General features: G+C 45.6%; 1 protein-coding gene across 7 annotated transcripts in view; it reads left to right on the top strand.

Annotated features, from left to right (window-relative positions):
* LOC135222068 (high affinity copper uptake protein 1-like) overlaps nt 1-25,186 on the top strand; it is a 467,399-nt gene that overhangs the window by 222,502 nt on the left and 219,711 nt on the right. Inside the window, exon 1 of one of the 7 annotated variants that reach the window (XM_064260225.1) lies at nt 7,509-7,855. The exons of the other annotated variants lie outside the window; for them this stretch is intronic. The gene's annotated coding sequence lies outside the window, so the exon portion shown is untranslated. Of the gene's footprint in view, nt 1-7,508; nt 7,856-25,186 lie in introns of those variants that run through there. 7 annotated transcript variants of the gene reach the window in all.

Below are 25,186 nucleotides of genomic sequence, written 5' to 3'. Positions count from 1 at the left end.
TTACTTTAGCCCAAAGGGATGGCTTGTTTTTGGGGATTTAAGTCTTGTAAGATGTTCCATTTTATTAACTTTGTCTTTGAACTTGTGTGTGTACTTACCGGGATGTGTTTCTGTATCTTTGGAACAGACGGATCTGGAAATGCCGGGGGACAGAGTTCCCAGTGGGGTGTGGACTTTTGGGTGACTTGACATTGTAGTTTTGAGTTAGTCTGTAAGACTGGATTACTTAGTTAATTGATTTAGTTATTCTTGTAAATAAACGTTATGTTATGATGCAACTCTCTCATTTTTCATTACCTGTTAGAATGGAGAAAGAGGTGGAGAGAGAGAGAGAGAGGGTGATTCCTTGGAGAGAGAGAGAGAGAGAGAGAGAGAGGCTGTGTGTGTAATAGGGTGTGGGGGTCTGCCTTCCGTTTCGTGTCCACGCTTACCTTATGAATACTGGGGGTTCTTCCCCCCATGTTATAGTGGTGGCAGACGGTTAAAGAGGGGATATAAAAGTCTTCTTTCTTTTCTATGCCTAGGAACGCCAATGTAGAGATGGGTGGCCAGTTAGAAAATAAAAAGGGGTCGTGACTTAGCGATAGTTTTCGAACGACAAAGCTTTGTGGGATTGTGGAAAATCGTTTAAACTGTTAGTTTTTCAGTTACTTAGTGAGAAAAAATGAGAAAATATCTGTCTGTTAACTGTGCTAAAGGGAGGGAAGGAGTTTTTATGGGACTCAGCATTTTCCCAGGGAGTCAGCCAGAAGCAGTGAGCGCAACCCCATGGTGGACTTTTGCTTGTGCAATGACGAGAGTGTTCCGAGATACCCGTGCGGGTGGGTGTGTTTAATACATATATCACTGCCGCGTTTTACGGAGAATTTCGAGTTCTTTTTTCCCATGATGGAGTGGTAAGTGTTAAAACTGTTGTTTATCAAAGGGAGAGGGTTTTTGTTTAAATATTTCAGGGTTATGGGATTGGTTCAAGAAGGTTTTCAAAATTTTTCTTGTCTTTGCCCCATAGTGACGTGGTTTTCTTTTATTCACGCGTGTTTGTAATAGACGTATGCATTCGTCTTTGTTTAAAACATAGGAGTGTATTTTTCTATGCATGGGAACTGTGCTTGGATAATCATATTTTGGCTTAGTGACACAGAGCAGCCACAATTTTACGGGCTCAGCACATTTCTGCAGAGAGGCGCCTTGCATTGCGAGGGTACGGGCATCCCTTGGGAGGGTAGTTGCATGGGTACCACTAGCCTCCCTCGAGAGATAGTGCAGGGATGGGCACTAGTGTATACCTTGGGAAGGGTCCTCAGACACTGTTCAAGGGGAGATGTGGGGATACTGCTGGTATGCCTCGGGCTGTTATACCGCTTTACTGAGGGGTTGTTCTCACGGGGGGGAGAAATTTTTTTTTTCTCAGTGTGGTGAACTCCCCCTTTCCTTTTTTTTTCTTTGTGTTGGGGTATGAGTCTGGCCTTGACATTAAATGCTAAGATTATCAGCTGATTGATTAGTTTTGATGAAGTGAAATGCCCGTTAGAGTCTTTTTTTTTTTAGAAAAGAGATTTTTTTTTTCTCTTTTGGACGAAGAGAAAAGGAAATAAAAAGAGATTTTTCTTTTCCGTGAATGAGGGGAAAAGTAATTAACATGCACGGGAGTGGTTTATAAGTGTTTCTTTGTGCCTTGAAAGACACAAATATAAGGGGGATACACAGATTATTTTTTTTATTGTGTTGGAGAAATTACTTTGAAATGCCGATGATTGGTGTTGTATCTGTGTTTGTGTGGCAATGGTGTTATGTCATGGTGTTGCATGCTGGAGAAATTGTATGTCATAGGATTAAGCAATACTGTTGTATGCTATTTGAATTTCACCCTTACTTGAGATCTTTGCAAGAGAATTGTTGCTATGAAGAGTTATTATTGATTATTAATAATTATTATACTTGAGATGTGTCACTGGAGGTTTACTTAAGTATAATTATCATTGCGGGAGAATTGTTTTACGAGAGATTTGAGATATTTCATGGGAGATTAGTTGATAATTATTACAGATAATTATTCAGGGATAATTATTACAATGAATCAATGGGAGAAGTCTTGTGTTAATTATTTGTTGAGTTTTTGTAACTTTGGAGAATATTTTCAGTGATTCACGGGGATGAGTTTTTGCTGAATCTTGATGAATCTGACTGAATCTTGGTGAATTGTGTTGAATCTTGCTGAACTTTTGCTGAATTTTGTGCTGAATTTTTGGAGAATGGACAAGCATTAACATTGGTGATATTTTTTGCACTGATAACCAGTGATTTTGATGATAGCAATTTTTTTGGTGATTTTTGTGATAATGATATTTCTGATACTGATTTTTTTTTTATACTAATACGTGGGTGCCGTAATGCTATCAAGGGAGGTGAAATCCTTTTTTTGATATTGGGAGGAACTAACAACACATTATTTTAGTTTTTTTTTCTTTTTTTATGAGTTCAGTAGATAATTGCTTGACATCTAGTGAGTTACGGGAGATAGTTAATGGTGCCGTTGATTTTTTCTTTCTCCTTTTTTGGAAATTAGCCATCGCTGACACAAGTTTTTTTTACTAAGGATGAATTTGAATTTATTTTTTTCTCTCCAGTTGGTGTGGATATTTTTTTAATGTCTCAGTTCATGACTTAGAGTCATTGTTCGGGAACGTGTTCGTGTTTTAGCTATGATGATAGAGAAATATATGGGAGAATTTTTTGCACGTTTTGAATGCATACATAATGGCACTACATTTTTTCTCTGGATATTTGTGTTCCAGAAATAGTGAGTTTTCTTGCACAATACATTAGTTGTAGTTGTGACAACTTTGTGAGAGATAGGAAACTTGGTTAAGTTTTCTAGTGGCCTAGTCGTAGTACATATGGAGAAGTCTTTGCTAAGACACTGTGAGTTGGGAATTCTGTTATAATGAGTTGTGGCACATTGGTGGTTTTTTCTAGAATTTTCTAGACAGTTTTATTTGCCGAGTTTTTACCCTTTTTTTAGCAGTTATGCTAAATGAAGAGAGTTTTTATAGTTTTTACTATAACATTGAGTTATTCTTTGGAGAATTGGAGTTAGAATTGAGATATGAATTGAGATATATTATTTTGGAGAGATAATTGGAGGTATATATTATTTTGGAGTTATATTTGAGATAAATATATGGGAGATATATATTTTTGGCCATTTTTGATATTTGCCAACAATGTGATGAGAGCTATGTTTAGTTCAATTATTTTGCAGCCATCTTGTTGCAAATGGAGACACATATTGGAGATTATGGGGCAATATTTGTGAGTATGTGAGTTAGATGCCTTGAGTGCACATTTTTTGGAGATATATTTTTTGGAGCCTTGTTTTTGTTCCACATGGAGTTATTGGGGAAATAGAGGTAAATATTTTGTATTTGCCGAAATAGAGGTGATTATTCTCTATTCCTGGAGTGGTGTTTTTTTTCTACTGACATGTGGCTATTAGAGAGATAAGAGAATAATATAAGGGGGTGGTTATTAACCAAATGGAGGAAATATTTTTTATAACCGGAGTGGTGTTATTATTAATATGGTGTCTCATAATGGAGTTGGAATTAATCTTTGGCGGGTGACCCTCTTTTTGTGGTTATGGAGTTTTTTTGAGACAAGAGGAGATTTCTGAGGTTCTCTTTTTTGATTTCGTGTCTATTTAGAGGCGAATGGCATTACGTTCATTAAGAGTCCTGTGGAGATGTTGTGTGCATTTGTTATGTTCACAAAAGTGTGTTATTCTTGGAGAAATATAATTTGGGACAAAGTCATGTTGAGAGAATAAGTCTTCGAGACAAATTTTTTAACACATTAGTCATATCCTGGAGTTAATTCTGTGAAATGTGTCAGTTAGACCTTTTTTTTTTGAGAATCATGAGTTCCAAACTTATGTGTCTGACTAGACAATTTTTATGCTACTGTTTGAGGCATACGTTCCGCAGACTATTTTTCTGCTGACAAGCGATGTGCTGAGCGTGTGCTGTTTCTTTTCCTCTGATGGTGACAGATCAGAATTTTTGCAATATCTGGAAATGTTGGCTATAGCATTTCACGAAAGCGCATGTGTGAGAGTTTGCTTTCTGGCAAATTCCGGGGCTTTACATGGAGCATTTCTTGGGAAAAACGCGGGTGTTATGCATATTATACATGTATTATGTATTTTGTGATTGGGGAAATCTACTTGTGATTATCCTTTTTTTTTTATTGTTTTTCTCCTTTTCCTATGAGAGATTATGATTTGCGGGGATTGAGCTTAAGTAACATTTCTTTTTTGGACGGGAGATTTGATTTTACCGGGAGATGTAATTTTCTGGGGTTGTTTACTTACGTAAAGGGAGTTTGACATTAAGTCTCATTGTGATTAATTATTGAGCAGTAAAGGGGTTTTTGCTGTTAAAAGTTGGAGATTTTGCTGATTTTGTGGGTTATTTAAAATGTCAGAACTTGCGAGAACATTTGTGGGTCTGGGTGTTACGAGATACTTTCTTTTTTTTCTTGGGCTTATTACGATTTTGTCTTCTTTTTTTTCTCTTGTGAGCACATTCGAGTTCGAAATGTGAGTGCAGAATTCCGTGGGAGTTGCTGTGATTTCTGAGTTGTGTGTGTGCGTGATAGTACGAGTTTGGAGAATTGAGTTGGAGAACTTGATGTTTTTTTTTCTTTGAGAGTTGTGATAATGACTTATCATTTTAGTAGTCATATTTAAGGGAGTTAATTGGGAGACGTTCAGTTAGTATTTCTGCCCTTTTGAGATCATTGTTTGATAGAAGTAGTATGTTTGGGTTAATTTTCTTAGATCGACCAGAGGACTTGACTGACATACTAACACACACACACAAAGTCGTTCCCCCGACCACCAGCAAGACGTCCACCAGCCGTGAAGAGAGGTTGCTGTTATTTTACTAACCCCCAGGGTGATTACAAGTATTTCCATGATGGGTGATCGAGAGAATTCTACAGCGTTGTTTTTGGGGATCTACAAGAAGCCGTGAGAGTCTTCTACGATGAGGGAGGCATTCCGTCTTCCTACAGTTGCTACAGTTGCTACAGCCTGCTATAGCCTGTTGCTGTCTGTTCAGCTACTTGCAGACAAGCGAAGAGGGATATTCAAGAATCCTAATGCAGAAAATATGAGAGAAAATGCGTTTTGTGTTATTGGGAGATTAAAGCGTGATAAGACTTTATTGTTTTATAATGCCAGAGACGTGCAGTTTTACTTATTTTATTTTAAGACGGCCAGGTTTTGTATTATATAAGCAATTTTGCTAGGCGGGGGCTAGCATATAGGTGGCGGAGCTGTCTGTAAGGCCTAGGGATTTGATTAATAATATATTGTTCGTGCGTTTCTCTGTGACCTATGGAATGTGGAGAACAGTGGCAGAGGTAAACGACCTGAGAGTAGCTGATCAATGAGTTTCTAGGGGATGGCGTGAGATAAAGTGCTTAATTCAGGAAGTCAATGTACGACAGTTTATGAACTCTTCTCAAGTGCCTTTGGGAAACTGGTTGTAGCCAGTAATATGAGGCGTTGTCGAAGTGTGCATTCGTATGTGCGTGTGCGCTTTCTTTATTCATAATGTATCACTAGCCAAGTCTATGGGAAGACTTGCACAGAGATTCGGGGGAGGAAGGCGAAGCAATGATGGCAGAATGCCAAAGTGTTTTTTTTTAAACAGTGGAGTGAATAATTCCGGTTGGGAATGGTAAGTGTTACCTTTTACTTTAGCCAAAAGGGATGGCTTGTTTGATATCTTGTAAGATGTTCCATTTTATTAACTTTGTCTTTGAACTTGTGTGTGTACTTACCGGGATGTGTTCTGTATCTTTGGAACAGACGGATCTGGAAATGCCGGGGGACAGAGTTCCCAGTGGGGTGTGGACTTTTGGGTGACTTGACATTGTAGTTTTGAGTTAGTCTGTAAGACTGGATTACTTAGTTAATTGATTTCGTTATTCTTGTAAATAAACGTTATGTTATGATGCAACTCTCTCATTTTCATTACCTGTTAGAATGGAGAAAGAGGTGGAGAGGAGAGAGAGAGAGAGAGAGAGAGGGTGATTCCTTGGAGAGCGAGAGAGAGAGAGATAGAAGACGGGTGAATTCTTGGAGAGAGGGAGTGAGAGAGAGAGAGAGGCTGTGTGTGTAAATAGGGTGGGTGGGGGGTCTGCCCTTCCGTTTCGTGTCCACGCTTACCTTATGATACTGGGGGTTCTTCCCCCCCATGTTATATATATAATATATATATATATATATATATATATATATATATATATATATTATATATATATACATACACACTCGTAGTATGTATAGGAAGATACAACGAAAAAAGTTGAGTGCAAAGCCTTTGAGGCATTTATTCAACTATCACTCTTGCACACAAGTAGTATATATGGGACTGTATCATGGAAGTGCAATTAAGTTACATCGAGAGGAGATAACAGTCATTCCCAAGACTAATAGACAGTTGGCTCTATGGTCTCAAGTGTTCTATAAGTGATATTGGTGGTCTGGATTACTGCAGATTCCAAAACATTATGATTATACATCTGGGTACATAGATTTACCATTACCTACTCGTTCAGTAGTAGAAATTTTAACCACATATATGTGGTGCATTTGACGTTTGACTTATTCTAAGAGAATACCTGCGTTGTTTTTCGTTTCTTGACATATTTTCCTATTTTGGTCACTGTAGAGGTATGAGATTATCCTATAATTTAACTGCTATGATTCCCTCGTCCCTCTCTCTCATGCCCCGCCACAAGCACTCCCTTCAGCCTCTGTGAACGCCATCATTCAATTCTTTATGCTGTTCGTGTTGGCTCTCTTGCCTCAGCATCTTTGATTCCCACCCAATTATCTTAATCCTCTCCTCATTTGCTGGTCCCGGATTTTTCCTCATAACATTGGATTGATTTAATGTAGTAGTATATATATATATATATATATTATTATATATATATATATATATATATATATATTGAAATTTACAGCGACTGTGTGTATCAGTCATTTTCGGATTTTCACCAAGTTGTAATTAAGAACTTAATGTAATGAACAAGTAACTACCTATTTTTAGCAGGATGACACATGAAAGTTCGTCTTCATACTCTGTTTGCTGAAACGAAGCTATGCAAAAGTCTTGGGGTGGCGAAAATGACAAACTGCTAAAATTATGTCACGTGATATCGTTTTCAGAAAATTAAAATGAGATATAGCGGTTGTTCATCAAGAAAGATTTGTTCATTACTTTTCGGATAAAAAGCTCATACAGTCATTTTTCTCCTTCATTTTACGAAGTCAAAGTTCTTTTCATTCAGCAAGGTATTTATATGAACAAAATTAAAATTGCAAGGATAGAGCGAGCTGTCTGAAGTCCTAGGCACATTCCAAGAAGATCACTAGTAAACAATGGTCGTCTCGGCTATTTGGAATAGTACCGTCTACGAAGTTGAAAGTTAAAAATGAAATGAGTATTTTTATTTATGTGGACTGAGTAGTTAGTATCACGAAGGTTTATGCAAGAGAACCACACGGAATGTTTATGTCACCGTGACAGTTTCACAGTATTTTAATACATTGCTCAAATAGCTCACTTTCCATTTGCGTAGTTTGTCGGGTTACTGTGTGAAGGAAGTCTACTACTACTAGGGAGCTACTACTAGGCTACCTAGTCATCGTCACACCAAAGATTACTCAACTCGCATACTTGATCAGATCAAGTGGTTTGCCTGTTAGCAGTCGTCACTCTCACAGACTTACTAATTTATCGCCTAGCTAGGCTGTTGCCGACCTGTATTCTTGCTTACGGTGAGCTTTACTCTGGTCCCAGTGTTTGTTACCTAGATTCTCCTACTACGTACCTAATAGGATCTTACTGAACTAAAATGACTGATTACTATGGTAGTTATGCGTGGCTAAGAATATGGACGAAAACTTATGAAATCAGGACCTTTAGTTATCTAGTGAGAACAAACCGACTGGACTAGGGGATCCAGTTTCCACTGCGTGTGGATCCACCCTCCGAAAAAGTAGTTTAACACATCCTGACACCAGAGATGGGCATCAGTCACGAGTTGTTGGTGGTGAGAGCAAGAGCTCGAGACCTCTACTCTCCGTTCGAAGTAAATATTTTTCTCCAAAGTTATAAATTAAGGTCATAGTATATTAAGATTAAACAGGTCAATGAGAGTCTGGCTCTACGCAGTGAACACATACCTCCTGACGCTTTCAAGATTTTTACTTACAACTCCAATTACCCTCCAAACTGGGTATAAGACTTACACAAAACTGGGAAATAAGTGAAATTAGCGTATCTAGCTATTTGTAGTATATACACATATTAGAGCAATTTTATCATTATTGCATTACTATGACAACTAGAATTCATGGAAACAGTTTGTAAATACATCGGCGTATGTGTGAAGCTCCATAAATTGGCAATGATGAGTTATTTTGCCGTCTGCTCGTATCTACTTTAGAAATATCTGTAATTTTTTTGGGGTTAATTTGAATTTGCCACAAAAAAGGAGTAATAGACATGAATTGGAAAACATTTAAAACATTTTGAAGTAACAAAGGTAAATTGAGTAAATGAGTAAAGTAAACAATTAAGGGAATAAAGCTTTGCACCTCATAAACTGTGTAGTCGTGTGCTGCCTGCAACTGTGTTTGTGCAATGAGCGCTTAGGAACCAGGAACCGCAACGTAGTTCAAGTGCAATTTGGAGTGGAATTAAGACCAAAATGTCTATAATTACAATCAAATAAGCACTGTGGAGTTCATTTGTGATGGCAGTAAGTATAAAACCAAGGTAAAAATTAATTTCAGTTCAAACCATGACCCGGAATTAAGAAGTTTCATACTTTCACTAATATAGGCTACAAAAAATGTTGTTTATTTTATTGTGGTGATTACAACTGCAATCTTGAGTAAAATCAATAAACGGTACATATATTGCGATAACATTGCTCAAATGAGTGCTGAGAAGGCTGGGAAAGATGTTTGGATCCTTTGCGGTTACGTTTTAACGAAAGGCACCTCAGTCGGTGGACGCCATATTGGATTTAAAAAAACTGCCTTGACAACATATTTTACAAAGACCTCACATGCCTATTTTAGTTCGTATGGCGGTTTCATATATCACATTATGTTAACGAAACTTCAGTCTTTTGAATGGTATGCTTAAAGATGTAATTGTATTCTTGTTTCATCAATTAATATCGAGTGAATGAGGCTGATCCACATGATGACAATGGATCCACTACCTTGTTTCCCCCTATATTTTACCAACGGCTTTACTATTTTGTATTTTGCTTGTTTGTATTTTGGGCTTCGTTGATGAGTGTAGCTAGGTAGTACTACCTAGGTACTATACCTAGTAGTAGTTATGTATATTCCCTACTTCTTAGCCAGTGCAGTTCTACCTATCAGTATTTATTTTTCCTGAACTCCTAACCTTATTGTTCCACTGTGCACCCACCAGCTACTAGTAAAATGAATGGTTTGTCTCGCCAGAAAATGCAAATGCAAGACAGGCAAAATGGTAAATGACCAGGCCTTGTCATAAGAGACCACTTCTCCCAGAAAGCAGCCATTTCCCAAAAAAGCACTTTAATTATGCAATTATTTCATAATTTTTATAAGTTTAAGGAGAAAACACTTACTTTGAGAGGAGCAGAGAGGTCTCGGTGCACTGCGTGAATGGGCCACAACTCTTGACTGATGCTCATGGCAGTGAATTCAAGTACTTTTTTGGGAATGTGGCCACGTTTGGGGCAAGGTGGCTGCTATGTCACAGCCCAGTCGTTTACCCTATATGTAGCTCAGTTAGTTGGTAAGGTAAGTGTAAGTTAGGCTCTGGTTGTAACACTAAGGAAGAGCTCTGCATGGGAGATAGGTATTGTGTATCAATGAAATTTTTATCACATTGTTGTGGTAAATTTCTGAAGCTATCTCACCTGTAATGAATTTGTATGATGTAGTACACCTTTTTCTGTATTATTCATTATTAAATTTCATTGGTGAGACAATACTTCTATGCAGGGGTCTCCCTTAGAATTACCCTCTGGTTTAGGCTATATGTTTTTGCAAGATTTTATCCTCAGCTTTATCTCTATTAGTTATAATTAGGCTAAATGATTAAATTTTATGCATTCAACTTACCTGTCATATATACTTAGCTATAGACTCCGTCTGTCCCCGATAGAAATTCGAATTTCGCGGCACACTCTACAGGTAGGTCAGGTGATCTACCGCCCCGCCGCTGGTGGCGGGAATAGGAATCATTCCCGTTTTCTAAGACAGATTTTCTCTATCGGCCGTGACAGCAACATTGTTGTTGTTACTCCTGATTTGATTTTCGTGTTTTTTCATCGCTATTGATCTTCTAAGCCGGTTATTTTGGTGACGTATTGGATCTTTGGGTTTGGCATACTCTTTCGTGGACTGTTTTTTGGACTTGGTTTTGGATATTTCTCATGATGTCGGATTCTAGCTTTACGGTTAGAGACAGTGTGTAAATGCCCTAGGGATGCATGGTGAGGCTACCGAAAGCTTCGGTAGACCCTCACACAGTTTGTAATGGGTGTAGAAGGAATGAATGTTCAATTTCTAACACCTGTGATGAATGTGTAAAATATGAATGAGGAAGAATGGAAGAATTTAAATTCATATTTAAGGAAATTAGATATGGATAGGGCTAGGAAGGCTTCCTCCAGAAGCGTAAGTAGGTCTCGCTCTAACGAGCCTATTAAATTAACACCTAACCCTAAACCTGTATCTTCTTCTCTAGTACTAAGACTGCAAATCCGGCAACGGAAATTTGCAGATCTTAAAGCTGCGCTACAAAGGGGATGGAATGTCAAATGCTGACGTTTGAAAGGTAAGCACAGTGAATAGTGAATTAAGTGTCCCTAGTGCAGTGGAGGGTGCGTCTGATCGGCTTCATCTCGCTCCCAGGCCTAGACCTCTTCCAAGCTCACAGGCCCAGAGGAGAAGGAATGTCAAAAGCCTTACGGAGGTTATGGAGAATCCCCACCGATCAGGGCGTCCCCTCGGCAGATTCTGTGACGACCCGAACTGCCAAGGATCGCTATCGAAAAGCATCCTAAAGAAGTGTTTTTTCTTCGTCAGATTCATTCACCGAATGTAAGGGGATGGAGTTCTGATGACTGTCACGCCCCTTAAAGAGAAGTTGGAAGGCTCCAACTTTGGATTCAAGCCCTGAGCTTTTCTCCTGATCTATCACCTTGTGAGAAGAAGAAAAGGAGATTGTTCCTAAACGGGAAATCGGAGTTTCCTTCCGCTTCTAGACCTCCCTCACCTGAATCAGGGAAGGATAAAGAGAATGCGGCTGCGAAAATTATCCTAAATGTGCAGGAGCAACTTTCGGCCTTAGTAGGAGTTTTTACTAAGGAGACTCTCAGAGAAAGGACTCTTTTCCTTCCTATAAAGAAGACGAAGGGAAAGGAAAGAAGAAACGAAAGTTGTTCCGATAACGTAATACAAACCCTCGGTCCTTTAACATAGGAAGGTAACTAGCGGCAGCTGGGACGGTCGTAAGCTTCGAACAAGGGAGAACGGTAGTTAACTGCTTGTCCGATCGTCGCGCGCGGCCGCGCGCACCGGGCGGTGAAGAACCACTTTTGCTTTCGGCCGTGTGTGACAGGACGTGTTCGTCATCGCTCTGCCCGCTATTTCGTCGTGTGCTTTGGATGTTTACAATTTCTTCTGACTGGTTTGTTTGTGGTCTTGAATGAAATTGTAAGTACTCTTTTTTTCATTTTTCATTGTGAAGTGAATTGAATTAATTATGGATCAAGAAGAGCTTTCCGCCGCGCCCACCAGCTGCCCGTAGAGTGTGTCCCGGGCTGGAGGGGCGTAAATGCGGCGGATTCCGCTCTTATCCCTGACATTGATCCACATGAATTATGTTATCGGTGTCGGGGGCGAGAATTGCTCCCGAGCCGAACCATGTAATGTTTGTGTGAATTGGTCCGAGGCGCAGTGGGGTGCTGTAACGAGGGTAGGAAGAGGCGTAGATCGACCAAGGAGTCGTCGGAAAGCTCTCCAGCGACTCCTTTGGTGACGGATACCTCGTCATCCTTCCTACCCATCCAGCTCAGCCCCACGATTTGCGCCTTCCCCTGCGGGGGGGGTTTCGGAGTCCTTCTCCTCACTCGATCCGTCGAGTGTGGAGGAGGGTGCCCGATACCCGGATGTTCAATTGTACTCCTCGGGGTCCTTCCGTCCGCTCTGGGTGGGGTTCGTCCTCCCCCAGGCGTGAGGGTGCCCCTCTAACTGACCGCCCGACTGTTCCTCCCTCAGGTGTGCCTCTGTGAGTGACGACCTTGGACAGGTGTGGGCGTCGTTGGGACTGCAGGGCGCCCCCAGTATCCAGGGCTTGATTCAACGTCTGGCGGGGTCGGTCAGTGTAACTCATGGTGTAGTCACAACAACGACTATTACAGTGTCCACACCACGTACGGCGCCGCCCCTCCTCATGTGGTTTACACGCAACACATTGCGTCGGTGACTCCCACGGCATCAATCCAAAAGCCGATTGCTGCCGTACCTAAGAGGGGCGTGCCGCCGCCACCTGGTTTCTATGTTTGCTGCCAGACTCCCGACTTTCGCTGTCCCAAAACAAAGTTCGCCCCCTGGATCTGCCCGTCCCGTCCCAATGATGAGTTTGGCTGAATTGGAGATGCCTGTGGACGCCGGGACTATGCTGCCGTACCTGCCGTACCTGCAGCTAGTGTTGCTGGCCCAGCCGCTCGCGCCGCTCCTACGAAGCGCGCGGTGCGGGACGCTCATGCTGATGTTGCTGCTGGTGCTGGTCCTGCTGGTGCTGGGTCCCTGCTGCTGCTGTCCTGCTGGTGCTGGTCCTGATGGTGCTGGTCCTGCTGTTGATGTCCCTGCCACTCCTGCCGTGCCTGCCCCTGCCCACGTCGCGTCTCGTCATGGAGGTGCTGCAACCGGTCTCAGGTCTTTCCGGACAGGATCAGTCGGGGCGTGTTGCTTCGGCAATTGGCCCGACTTTTCCGTGGATGGAAGACCTGACGTCCGTCCTGAGAGAGCTGACGAAGAAGAGGAAGAAGAAGAGGAAGGTGTCGTCGTCGTCTTCATCGTCTTCTTCGTCGTCTGTTGCCGCCTCTCCCCCTTCGACTTCTAGGCTTGCTTCCAAGCCGAAGAAGAAGAAGGCTGGCCTCCTCGCCCCCCCTAAGAAGGCTCCTGCGGGACCTTCGAAGGGGGGCCCGTCTCGCTCTGGCGTGACGGGGGCTGCTTCTGCTGGTCATCCTGTTCCCTCGGGAACAGGGCCCGTCTCCCCTCTTCTGAGAAGAAGAAGAAGACGGGGACCAAGGATGTGCTGGCTACTGCTGTACATCCGCGCCCTGGTCTTGGTAGCACTGCTGCTAAGCCACCAGGTACCGCTCGACTTCTCGTTCGCGAGAAGGTCCGAGTGTACGGTCTCCTTCGGCCGACCGTGCAGCTAAAGTCAAGACGCCCTGAGCTTGCTCACCGTCATGACCGAGGCACGGAGCAGAAGACTGTCGAGAGTCGCGCAGGTGACTCTCGCCAGGCCAGCGGCCGCTCTCGTAGCGACCAGCCGGTACCTCGGGTTGACGTGACGGTCTCTGACCGGCCACGGGTTGAGGCTGGGAAGAGGTCCCCTCGACCAACGGCACCAGCTTCGGCTGGTACCAGCGGTTTGACGTGCCGTGAGGACGCTCACACCGGTCTCATCCACCCGCGAAAGCGAGCTCTGTAGATCACCTGAACCCACCGCCCCACCGCTCCCACAGGGACCGGACGGAGACGGTGGCCAGCAGCAGCTCGTCTGACGCACGGGACCGTTGGGGTCGACGTGCTCAGGTCGAGCCGCTCGCCACAGGTGAGCGGCACGGCCAGGCCTGCAGATCGATCCCCACCGCGGGTTGGTGATCGGCTGCAGCCCCCCACGTACGCTGGTCCTGCCAGCGAGCGGGGGGGGAGCGTCAGGTCTGTCTCTCCTCTACCTTCAACTTCCTCGGGCTACACCGGGAAGAGCGAGGTAGCTAGGAGTGATCGTGAGAGGTGCGCCGCTCACGATCCCAGTCACGATGCCGCATGCACCAGGCATGGTCTTAGGACCAGCCAGGTCGTAACGAGCAAGTGGCTGGAGGCGACCGTCAGGGGTCTGTTGCTGTTCCTCCTTCCGAAGGAGGAGGGTCTCGAGAGCTGCTCCTGTTGGAGGGGACTGGACGGTCCTACTCCTCAGGACGCTGTGACTCCCGAGATCCAGAGGAACTTTGCCCAGGTTATTGCGCTGATTCGTCAGCACAACGACCTGGGGGAAGGATCGCCGCTACCACCATCTGAGCCCACGTCCCGGCTCGAGTCATTTTGGGGTGGGGCCCGAAGAGGGAACCCGGGAAATTGACGGTGGGAACTGCCGCGATCGGAGCTTGCAGACTCAGTCCTTGACCAGGTGGAGAATTTCGGTCTCAGGACGAGAGGACTCACTTAAGTCAGGACGGTCTTCCAAGCTACTTTCCTCCTCCTCTGCAGCGACGAGCGGAAGTTCTACGTGCCATCAGTGGATCCAATACTGCCCAAACAGGTTAACCCAGGAGCTAGCTAGGCTAACTCCAGGTGTGTCCCTGCAGCAGCTCCTGTCAGAGAACTTGTGGTTCTCGCAGCAGGAGGCACTGGGCCTGGAAGCTACCGCTATGGCGGCTTCCAGGCAGTCTCTTGGTTGGATCTGTGGTCCCTCACAGTATCCAAGGTCGCGGCCGACTCCGGGGGCGCTGCCCTCGAAGACGACCCCGACTTCAGGAGACTGTGCCAGTCTGGAGGTAGGGCCATCTCCTACCTCGCCCATCAGACGGCAAACCTGTGGGCCAACTTGGTTCTCCGTCGTAGGGACGCTGTCCTTACACGAGTAGCCAAGGGGGCCGGGCGTGAGGCGGTAAATGGACTTCCGTAACGGACAATGAAGAGTTCCTCCGCTCTCTTTCCCGGAGAGATGGTGGACGCTGCGGTGGAAAAGAAAGGCGGCGCACTGATGACAGTGACCGTCTGGTTCACCAGGCAGTTACGAAGGTTTCTGGGCAACCTCGTACAACTGCGGCTAAGCCTAAGAGTTTAGCTAGCGCTTCCTCGGCTGCTAAGACGGCTGCTCCATCGAAGCCCCGAGGAAAGACTCTTCCTGCTTCAACTTCTGGTAAAGGAGGCCGTAACCAGCCCTCCTCCCAGCCCTCCTTTCCCCGAGGAGGTGCTGGGAAGAAGTCGAAGCGAGGTGGGAAACGCTAGGGACGGCGTTCCCCCTCACCAGCTGCCGGAAGTGGGGGGGTGCCTAGCGAGCCACATTGGGCAACTTGGCAGCGCTACGGTGCCGAGACCTGGATAGTAGCGTCCTTCGGGAGGGATATCTACTACCCTTCGAATCTCGGCCACCCCTCACCTCCAACCCGGTCCATCTTCAGACATATGTTCTAGGATCCTCAAAGGACGACGCTCTTCGGCAGGAGATCAAGACCATGCTGACCAAACGAGCTGTAGAAGTCGTAGTTGATCGGTCACCGGGCTTTTACAGCCGCCGTTTTCTTAGTGGAAAAGGCATCGGGGGGCTGGCGCCCGGTGATAGATCTCTCTCCCCTGAACCGATTTGTTCGCCAGACTCGGTTCAAGATGGAGACGGCACGTTCCGTGCTGGACTCCATCAGGGAGAACGACTTCATGCTTTCAGTGGACCTGAAGGATGCGTATTTTCAAATACCCATCCATCAGTCCTCCAGAAAGTACCTCCGCTTCATCTTCGACGGGACGGTGTACCAATTCAGGGCACTTTGCTTTCGGTCTCTCAACCGCCCCACAGGTGTTCACGAGAGTGTTCACGCTGGTGCCTGCTTGGGCCCATTCGCACGGGATACGTCTCTGAGGTATCTCGACGATTGGCTGGTCCTGGCGAGCTCCCGCTCGCAGTTGCTGCAGGACAGGGATCGACTTCTAAAGTTTTGTCGCGATCTGGGGATCGTGATAAACTACGAGAAGTCCGATCTCGACCCAAGCAGAAGATGAAGTACTGGGTATGCTGATCGATACGGTAGCAGCTCAAGTCCGCCCCGCAGACTTGAGGATCAGCAAATTCAGGGGAGGCAGCCGGCCGGTTCCTGTCTCGGCAGGAACAGGCAGCTCAGCAATGGCAAGTCGTGATCCCCCCCCCGGGGGGCGCACCTGTCGTCACTCGAGAAGTTTAGTTCCTCACGGACGTCTTCACCTGCGGTCTCTCCAGTGGAGACTAAGGGAGAGTTGGTCACAAGGTAAAGGATCCACCATTTACTTCCCCAGTGTCCACACGGGAGGGAACAGGAAGAAGGTGGGAGGGCAGGACCTAGCCTGGTGGCTCGACGACAGGAACCTCTTAAGAGGGGTGCCTCTACGCACTCCCCCCCCCGGAGATGCTGCTGTTCTCAGACGCATCGACCGAGGGATGGGGCGCACACCTGGAGGAGTTGCTGGATGCAGGTGTGTGGGACCATCACGACAAGCACCTTCACATCAATGTCCTAGAACTCAAGGCGGCATTTTACGCTCTCCAAGAGTTCCAAGGGGGGACCGCTTGATGGGACACTCGGTGGTGTTGATGTGCGACAACACCACAGTAGTGGCATACGTCAACAAGCAGGGGGGCCTAGTGTCTCTCCCGCTACACCAGTTGACTGTGCAGGTGCACGAGTGGGCCACGGCTCACTCGATAGAGCTGTCAGCACGCTACAATTCCAGGCAAGAGGAATGTAGTAGCAGACAAGCTCAGCCGTCGGGATCAGGTAATAGGGACCGAGTGGTCCCTACACCACCCAGAAGTGGCGGAAAGGCTCTTCAACCTGTGGGGGGCGTCCGGTCATAGACCTGTTCGCCACCCGGCACAACAAAAAACTTCAAGTTTTTGCTCAGCCGTGCCGACCCATGGGCAGCTGCAGAGGACGCTCTTCAACACCCCTGGGACAACCTCTTCGTCTACGCCTTTTCTCCCTTTTGTCTGATTCGGAAAGTGATCAGCCGAGCGCTGGTCACTCCCAATCTCAGGTTGATCCTGGTGGCTCCCAAACGACCACAAGCCGTTTGGTATCCGGACCTGCTGGCTCTTCTTGCGGAAGAACCGAGAGAGATGCCCCACTGGCACAACCTTCTAGCCCAGCCACACGTAGAGCGGTACCCAACGAGCAGTCCAGTCCCTACAACTTCACGGCTGGCTGTTATCCACCATCTCTTGCGAACGAGAGGCTTTTCTCGCAGCGCAGCAACAGAGATGGCTGGACACGTCAGACAGTCCTCTGCAGCTGTGTACCAGGGGAAGTGGGCCGTCTTCTGTGGTGGTGTCGTAGACGGGGTCTATCTCCTCTCAGAGCCACTCTTCAGCAGGTAGCGGATTTCCTCGTGTTTCTTCGCCGAGAGAAGCTCCTCTCAGTACCCACAGTTAAAGGATATAGAGCAGCACTGGCGCTCGTCTAAAACTGAGGGGACTGGACATCTTGAACTCGTTCGAGATCTCCTTGCTTATGAGGAGCTTCGAAAGGTCTTGCCCACCCAGGGAACTCAGGCCCCCTGAGTGGGATGTGACTCTCGTCCTTAGGAGTTTAACTCGAAGACCATTCGAGCCACTCCGAGAGTCGTCAGACAGGGATCTGACCCTCAAGACCCTCTTCTTGCTGGCCCTGGCCCGGCATCGGCGAAGAGAGTAGGGGAACTTCATGGTCTGTCCTTCAATGTAAAACATTCCAGGGGCTGGGGATCTGTGGGACGCTCGATTTCGTCCCGATCCCTGACGACAGGGTCGAGTCTTTCACGATCCCCTCCCTAATGGATTTCACCGACAACGATACGGATGAGATGCTGCTTTGTCCTGTGAGGGCGCTACGGCGCTATCTGAAGAAAACTCGACACCTCAGGCCTGAGTGTCGACGCCTCTTCGTTAGCACTGGGGTTACAAGAAGAAGTATCCAAGAACACGCTTTCTTTCTGGCTGTGTGAGGTGATCAGGAGAGCGTACGAGGGCTGATGGTAGTGACGACATCCGTACGCTCCGACCGAGAGCCCACGAAGTCAGAGGTATTGGACCCTCTTTGGCGTTCCGTAAGAACTTCTCCGTGGCGCAGGTCCTGAAGGCAGGTGTCTGGGCCAACCAGACTACCTTCACGTCCTTCTACCTTCGGGATATTGCCCACAAGTCCTTGGATACTTTTTCCTTGGGACCTGTGGTGGCTGCTCAACACGTTGTGTAAGCTTACCAGCACCCGAGCAGGCAGAACAGCATCGATTCCTGGTGTGACTGTAGGAATGAATGGTTGAATGAGAGTGCGACTGGCTTCTCTTCTCCATCTTTCTCTCTCTCTACCTGTGGGCAGAGGGTCACGGTCGTCACCATGCTGGAAAGGAATTCGATGCAGGTAAGCTACTCGACCGAGCCCCAATCTATCCCTTTAGTTAGGGATAGAAGCAATATCCTCCTACTCCCTCCAACAAGGGGGAAGGAGTGGATGCCTACTTGAGACAAACCCATCAACCTTTATGTTCGGCTCCTGTACAGGAACAAGTTCTTACAATGCTGGTACGAAGAGATACGCTTGCCTCTCTCTTAGTACTTGGCTCAGAGGTCTGACCATTGATCCTGCGGTGCACACCCCCGATCAATCGGACAGAGGTTTGGATCCCTCCCTTGCTCTTACGACCAGGGAGGCAGTTCCAAGGTTGGACGAACACCAGTCTGTTCACCAAAAAGACTCAGATTCCACCCACCAAGAAGTGAGTCTTCCTATTGTTAAAGGACCGAGGGTTTGTATTACGTATCGGAACAAATGACAATTTGTCGAAAATTGCATTTTTCCTAACTATACAAACCTGAGGTCCTTTACATATAGTCCCACCTCATACCACCCCTCACTCTGCAACTTTTTGCATGGGCCTAAAGCAAAAGTGATTTTCACCGCCGCGCGACACGATCGGACAAGCAGTTAAAATACTACTTCTCCCCTTGTTCGAAGCTTACGACCGTCCCAGCTGCCGCTAGCTACCTCCTATTGTTAAAGGACCTCAGGTTTGTATAGTTAGGAAAAATGCAATTTTCAACAAATTGTCATTTTCGGCTTATACTCAGAGGAGTATGAAGAATGCGCCAAAAGCGCCAACCTGGCGCAATGCGCCAGATGCGTTTGAGACTCCATACGAGTCAGAAGAGCCATATGCGCCAGAAGCACCAGCCTGGCGAAATGCGCCAGATGCGCCACCCTGCCGAAATGCGCCAGAAGCGCCAGCTTGGCGCAAGGAATCACGAGCGCCAACCCGGCGCAATGAGCCACAAGTGACAAATAAGAGACGGACTTCTTCCAAAAGACAATTAAGCCAAGAGGATTTGTTTAGCTTTCGGAAGGATAAACCTGTACCTGACAGGGACTCTAGGTGTCGCACAGGCGGCCGTAGCCCTTGTCAAGATATAGGTGGTTCCGGAGAAAGCGATAGGAGAGGACATCCTTCGTCTGACAGGAGAGAAAGGTGTCGCACAGGCGGCCATCGCTCTTGCCAGGAGAAGATAAGGTCGTTTTGCAGGATCAACCTATCTCTCGTAGGGACGCAAGTTATCGCACAGGCGGTCGTCGTTCTTGCGAGAGTGGGGTGGATGTTGCAAGAGGCCAGTCTCCTGTTGAAAATAAACAATCCTCTTCGGAATTGGATTTGGAAGAGGTTTCGGACTCTGAAGACCACTCGGCTCCGGGTTTGTCAGATTACAAGACGCTGGCAGCCCTCTTACTTCAAGAGTTTGGGGACTCTTTAAGCCCGACTGCTCCTCCTTCTCCAAGGTCCTTATTTACAAGCACGAAGGTCCCGAAACAATCATCTTTTATTAAAATAAAGCCAACCATTTCCATGAACAAGGCTCTCAGATTCGTAGGAAATTGGTTGGAATCCACGGAGAAGGCGGGGAAGACAGTCTTTACCTACCCTCCTTCCAGACTATCAGGAAAGAAGGGAATTTGGTACGAGACGGGCAAATCACGGGGTCTAGCTCTCCCGACCACTGCCGAAGCAGATTTTTCGAATCTGGTAGATTCGTCTAGGAGACAAGCCTTGTCATCAGCAAAGATCACATGGGGGACTTCAGAGATGGACCATCTCCTCAAGGGATTGTTTAATGTCCTTAGAAGTTTTTAACTTCTTAGACTGGTCCCTTGGGGTGTGGACCAAAAAGACACAAGAGAATGAATCTCTTAGTCCAGAGGTCCTTCATAGTGTTCTTTCCTGTATGGACAAGGCGGTTCAGGATGGATCAGGAGAGGTGGCCTCTCTGTTTGGAACTGGTATTCTGAAGAAGAGAGTCTTATTTAGCTCTTTTCTGACGAAAGCAGTTACTCCTACTCGAGGTCATCTCTTCGTATGCTCCTCTGTCGGACCAATTGTTTTTCCTTCAAATCTAGTAAAAGATATTTCTCATTCTTTGACAGAAAAGGCCACACAAGATCTCTTGGCCCAATCTGCAAAGAAATCGAGGACTTCGGGTCCTATTAAGAGAGAGAATCGGACTCCTCAACAGCCCTTTCGAGGGAGCTCCTCGGCCAGACCCTCTTTTAAGAAGAGAGGAGTGCAAGAGAGGTAGGTCTTCTTTCAGACCTATCAAGAGAGCGAAATGAGACAACAGTCCTTCAAGCACCGGTAGGAGCCAGACTTCGGAAAAAATTTTCCGAAGAATGGACTCGGAGACAGGCAGAAATTTGGTCCCTTTCAGTGGTAAACAAAGGGATATATGATCCCCTTTCGAGACAGACCTCCCTTGAACGACGAACCCCCGAGGGAACTGTCCAGCCCAATACAGGGACCCTCGCAAGAAAGAAGCATTATTGCAACTGGTAGAACAGATGTTGCAAAAGGAGGCCATCGAAGTGGTTCGGGATCCGCATTCCCGAGGATTCTACAACCGTCTTTTTTTTCTGGTTCCGAAATCCTCGGGAGGGTGGAGACCGGTCCTGATGTGAGCGCATTGAACCGATTTGTAGAGAACACAAAGTTCTCTATGGAAACATCAAAATCGGTTCTTGCGGCTCTTCGTCCAGGAGATTGGATGGTCTCCTTAGATCTACAAGATGCATACTTTCATGTCCCCCTGCATCCATCATCGAAGAAATATCTCCGATCATGATGCAGGGGAAAGTATACCAATTCAGAGTCCTATGCTTCTGCTTTCTACGGCCCCTCAAGTGTTTCACGAGGCTAATGATGAATGTTGCGAGATGGCGACATCTAGAGGGGATAAATATATCCCTTTATCTAGACGATTGGCTAATAAGGAGCAAAAATCGGAACTTCAGTGCTTGAAGGACTTGTAGAAGACTTTGAACTTGACAAAATCTCTGGGACTGCTCGTGAACCTCGAGAAATCACAATTGATCCCCCAGACAGAACATAGTCTATCTGGGGATACAGATGGATTCTCTGGGTTTTCGGGCGTTTCCATCTCAAGACAGAATTACTCGAGGCTTAGAAAGATCTCGAACTTCTTAGGGAGAGAACGGACCTCGGCGAGGGAATGCTCAGTCTGCTGGGCACCCTTTCCTCGTTAGAGCAGTTCATTTCCCTATGAAGATTAAATCTCAGACCTCTGCAATTTTATCTAAAGAGGATGTGGAGTCAAAAGACAGGAGACTTGTCAGACGTTTTTCCCATCCAACAGGGGATAAAATCCGACCTAAAGTGGTGGTTAACCCCATTAACAAGGAACGAAGGGGTGTCCCTCTTGATTCGGAACCCTCACCGAGTGTTGTTTTCCGATGCCTCGGAAAACAGGTTGGGGAGGCACATGGGTCCAAAGGAAGTAGCAGGTATTTGGACCAGACAACAAACTACTCTGCACATCAATGCGAAGGAACTCCTGGCAATACATCTAGCCCTGGAATACTTCGAAGCGGAAGTCAGAGGGGTGGTAGTGGTAGTTCAAGTCAATTCGACAACACCACAGCTCTGGCTTACATCCGGTAATCAAGGGGGCACTCACTCTTTCTGAACGAAATAGCGAGAGCTCTATTAACCTGGACAGAGGAACGGGGCATTATTCTGCGTACAAGGTTTGTCCAAGGAGTAAAAAACCTAAGGGCAGACAGGTTGAGCAGAAAGAACCAGGTTTCTCCCGACAGAGTGGATGCTCCACTCAGGAGTCTGCAGACAAATATGGTCACTCTGGGGGAGACCCCAGATCGACCTGTTTGCCACGTTCCTCTCCAGGAAAATAGACAACTTCTGCTCGCTAGAAGAAGATCCCAGAGCCACAGCGATCGATGCCTTCCTCATGGATGGTCAGGCATAGACGCATACGCCTTTCCCCCATTCAAATTGCTGGGGGAAGTAGTAAGGAAATTTGTGGCATCGGAGGGAATGAGAATGACTCTAATTGCTCCCTTTTGGCCTTCCCGAATCTGGTTCACAGAGGTACTGGAATGGACGGTGGACTTCCCCAGATCTCTACCAGACAGGACAGATCTGCTCAGACAACCCCACTTTGAGAGGTTCCACCAAACAAAAACATCCAAAGTCTCTCCCTGACTGCCTTTCGACTATCGAAAGACTGGTCAGAGCGAGAGGCTTTTCAAAGAAAGTGGCAACTGCAATTGCTAGAGCCCGCAGAGCCTCTACCCTGCGGGTCTACAATCGAAGTGGGAAGTTTTCCGTAGATGGTGTAGGTCGAAGAAGCTGTCCTCTTCCAATACGCTGTAACCGAAATCGCGGATTTTCTCTTCTTCTTAAGAGAAGAATCCAAATTGGCCGTATCCACTATCAAGGGATATAAGAGCATGCTCTCAGCTGTTTTTAGAAACAGAGGGCTGAATCTCGATAATAATAAGGACCTTCATGATCTCATCAGGTCTTTCGAGACTACGAAATTGAGATCTGTCGATTCCCCGAGTTGGAACCTGGACGTTGTCCTAAAATTCTTGATGTCGGACAGGTTCGAACCTATAGATAAAATCTCATTCAGAGATCTTACTAGCAAATGCATATTCCTGTTGGCTCTCGCAACTGCTAAGAGGATCAGTGAATTGCATGCTTTGGACTCTCGGGTGGGATTTAGAAAAGACTCGGCTGTCATTTCTTTCCAGGATCTTTTCCTAGCAAAGAATGAGAAACCCTTCTAACCTTGGCCTAGAAGTTTCGAAGTCAAGGGACTCTCTTCTCTGGTAGGTAGAGAGTTGGATCGGTCCCTTTGCCCAGTCAGGACCTTAAAATTTTATTTAGAAAGAAGACACAGCTTCAGGGATGTCGACAAAGGTCTTTTGGTGTTCGGAGGTAAGAAACCCCAAAAGACCTATGTCAAAGAACGCACTTTGTCATTTACATTTGTAATTACATTTCTTTGTCAGAAATGTAATTACCGAAGCTCATAGGAATTGCCAAGAGAACTCTTTAAAGCTGCTGAGAGTGAAAGCTCACGAAGTCCGGGCTGTGGCAAACTTCCCTTTCTTTTACGAAGAATATGTCCATGAGAAACATTTTAGCAGCAATTTATTGGAGGTGCAATTCAGTATTTGCATCCCACCATATTTAAAGGATGTTAGAATAACATACGATAAACAGTTTTTGCTCTTGGACCTTATGTTTAGTCAGCGGATACTATGCTGGGAAATGGAGCAGACGCTGATCCTTAAATTTTGTTTTTAATATTTTTAATAATTAGTTTTAATATTGTTGTTGAGTTGTGGGTTGCTTGAAAGGATGTTCGGGGATGACTCCTTTCAATCTTAGTATACTAACCCCAATGAGGATCAGGTGATCGGGATTAGTGTCGTGCTCTATGATCATGCCAATAGGCAAGTTGTTTTGTCATGTAAGTGATAGGACCCCATTGACAAAGATCCTAAGGTTCTGAGCGTAAGTGGGTAAGACCCCTGTAACAGACCATCAAGAACTCTTAGCATGAGGTCACTACCTCGCTGAGGCTCTTGAAGCGATACGGGCTCCTAGGCAGTAGCCATGAAGTCTTTCACTAACACAGGTAGGAATCAAGGTTTTTAATTTTATTACCTACAACATATGTTGTTTCCTGTCTATTTCAGTAGATTAGCTGTCTCTTACCCTCCGCCAAAGGTGCCAATCAGCTAAGTATATATCTGACAGGTAAGTTGAATGCATAAAAATGTTATTGTCATGATACAATAAAGTTTTATGCATACTTACCTGGCAGATATATACAGTGTATGGCCCACCCGACCTCCCCTCAGGAGACAGGTGGAAGGGAAAATCTGTATTAGAAAACGGGAATGATTCCTATTACAGCCCTCCACCAGCCGGCGGGGCCGGTAGATCACCTGACCTACCTGTAGAGTGTGCCGCAAAATTCGACATTTCTATCGGGGACGACGGAGTCTATAGCTAAGTATATATCTGCAGGTAAGTATGCATAAAACTTTATTGTATCATGACAATAACATTTTTCAAAGGAACATTCAAATCTACTGGTGCAAAGGAGAATGCTGTAAATTCATGCAAGTAAATCTACAGGAATGGGTTATTTTTCGGTAGAGTCCACTCACCTCCAATGTTGTAATTTATGTACTGATATGTTATTTAATGCTAGAGTAATGAATATTTAGATTGGGATGAAAGGAAGTGGAACAATTTAATCTCATTTAAACAAATTAGAGAGAGACAGGAAGAGAAAAGCTTTGCTAAGAGCTAATTCAAAACCAGCTAGCCAGGGTCCTCCTGAATTGAAATTGGATATGCTTAGTATTCCTGTTATATCTTTAGCTCCTGCTCCCACAAATCCTCCGTTTTACGAGAACTGTACTGTGCCCTTGACTGTGAAACATTTGCTGGTGAATGCCCAGACTTGGGAATTTGAGACATAGGTTCCTGTCTTGGGGATATGATAGAGTAGTATTTTATCCTATCTACAATTCTATGAAAGGATTGTAATATAGAGCAGTTATATATCTTTATGAGGGAGGCTGGCCTCCTCAACAAAATCTAGATTATATATAATAGAATATCTATGTAAGAGTTTATATATTTGAACAAATTTATTCATATAAATATATTTTCAGATTTTTTTATATTAAATTAATTTTAAATTTAATTCTACTTTTTATCTTAATTTATTTCGGTGTCAATAACCGA

Source organism: Macrobrachium nipponense, chromosome 3, assembly GCF_015104395.2.
Source record: "Macrobrachium nipponense isolate FS-2020 chromosome 3, ASM1510439v2, whole genome shotgun sequence".
Classification (NCBI taxonomy): domain Eukaryota; kingdom Metazoa; phylum Arthropoda; class Malacostraca; order Decapoda; family Palaemonidae; genus Macrobrachium; species Macrobrachium nipponense.
This window is presented reverse-complemented; position numbering and strand designations above follow the sequence as displayed.